This window comes from Octodon degus, unplaced genomic scaffold (genome assembly GCF_000260255.1).
Source record: "Octodon degus isolate 3935 unplaced genomic scaffold, OctDeg1.0 scaffold00197, whole genome shotgun sequence".
In the NCBI taxonomy this organism is placed as follows: Eukaryota; Metazoa; Chordata; class Mammalia; order Rodentia; family Octodontidae; genus Octodon; species Octodon degus.
This window is the reverse complement of record NW_004524773.1, coordinates 2,830,613-2,832,773: the sequence shown is the minus strand read 5'-3', so window position 1 is coordinate 2,832,773 and position 2,161 is coordinate 2,830,613. Positions and strand designations below refer to the sequence as shown.

The 2,161-nt window shown below is 37.8% G+C and overlaps 1 pseudogene; it reads left to right on the top strand.

Moving 5' to 3' along the window:
* Positions 1 to 477: 477 nt before the first annotated feature.
* LOC101562417 lies at positions 478 to 1,615 on the top strand (annotated as a pseudogene).
* The last annotated feature ends 546 nt before the right edge of the window (positions 1,616 to 2,161 follow it).

Genomic DNA, 2,161 nt, shown 5'->3' with positions numbered 1-2,161 from the left:
CACCCCCACCTCTGAACGTTGTTACATTGGGACCAGCTGTTCAACACAGGTGCTGCTGGGTGGGTGGGTGGCATGTTCCAGATCCAAAGCACAACTGCTCTAGTTTTAACAGAACATTTTAACAGAATTTTTTTTTCAGTATTTGCATAGGCTTATTACCAAAGTTGCTTCAGCTATGCATGAACAGAAAGAGGAGAACTTAACACACCCCACAGCTCAGGCATACAGGAGGCTTTACAACATACATTGTGTTAGCAGAGGAAACACCCTCTAATTCATAAGAATTGAACTCACAACCTCACCCTTTTGAGGCGGGCACTGTGCCACTGAGCTATATCTCCAGCTTTTTTTTTTTTTTTTTTTTTTTTTTTTTTAAGATTTAAGGAAGGGTTGGGCTCCTAGCTTCTTCCCAGCCTCGTTGCAGCTGCTTTGCAGCCGTATTCAGCATCCAAACAACTGCAAGCCACTGTTCCCAGGATGGTGATCCGCGTGTACATTGCATCTTCTTCTGGCTCTACAGCGATTAAGAAGAAACAGCAAGATATGCTTGGTTTTTTAGAAGCCAACAAAATAGGATCTGAAAAAAAAGATATTGCAGCCAATGAAGGGAATCAGAAGTGGATGAGAGAAAATGTACCTGAAAACAGTCGACCAGCCACAGGGTATCCCTTGCCACCTCAGATTTTCAATGAAAGCCAGTACCGTGGGGACTATGATGCTTTTTTTGAAGCCCGAGAAAATAATGCAGTATATGCCTTTTTAGGCTTGACAGCACCACCTGGTTCAAAGGAAGCAGAAGCCCAGGCAAAGCAGCAAGCCTGAACCTTATGCATTCTGACTTAAGCATTCTGCCTTAAGCATCTTGAAAATTGAGTCCCTATTGCTTTTATAAGTTTTCAAATAGCAAAATTATCTTGATTTCAAAAGAAATTGCTTAAAGTTAAAATAATTAAGTGGTGTTTTCATGTATCATAAAATGAACGCATAAGTAAAATATGAACGTTATGTTGAGGATAATAGAAGATTATGTTAAAATTTTAAATACATATGGGATAGTATTATGTGCCAAGACATTTTTGTACTTCAATGATTTTTACATAGAGAACACTCTTTTTGATACTGTTGCAACTTAATTCTATCTGCAGCTCACCAGTGAGAAATTGAGCAAAAGAGATTTTTTTTTTGAGAAAGAGAGATTCTGTCTCTTGTTTCCAAACTGCTTCATTAGTATTGGTGAAGAATAATGTATATGTTTTTGAAGTGAAGTTGTGATTAAAAAGTACTTACAGGCAATGGTACTGATATTTTAATTTTGGTAATTATAACATTTCCATTCTTCTGTAGAAGAAACTTCTATGTCCTGATCCACCAGTTTTTAAAGATTCATAGTGTAGGCTTTCACGCCACATTAAATGAGCAGATCACATGACCCCTCCATAAAAACAGTGGGTGCATTCATTGGACAAGTTCTTTATTTAACTGCATCCTCATGATGAAATCATGTTTCTGAGTTGCTTACTTTAGTGAAAATATGCATGTTTTGTCATGGAATTGGGATAGCAAGTAAGCTTAAAGAGTCATCCTCTTAAATAGAGCTCAGATTTTAACTATTAAAAAATATAGGGGCTGGTGAGATGGCTCAGTGGTCTAAAGCACCTACTTAGAACAAGCTAAGCAAATCAGAGGGACCACGGTTCAATCCCCCAGTGCCACATGCTAGCCAGCCCCGCCCCCTGGTGGGCTGAGCTGGCCACACACACACACACACACACACACACAAAATATATATATATATATATGTATATAGATATATTGCCATTTATTATCCAAGATTTGTTTTCCATACATTTCTGCTAAAAGAAATTTTAGTGGATTTCCCCTTTTTAAGACACATTGTAACTGTGAATGTCATTGTGTTTTGATACTGGGCCTTTTTGTTTCAGGTTAGTCATAACTTGTTTGAACAAATTAAATCAAGCAGAGATAATATCTTCTGTGCACCTATGCCATGAAAATGTATAAATATCAAGTAAAAGGGTTATGTTAATCAGAGTTCCATTGTTGTGACAAAACATCTGAGATAAAATTTAAGAAGAGAAAAGGTTCTATTTGGCTCTTGGGTTTGGAGGTCCTCATCACTTGGCCTTATCATTGTGGGCCT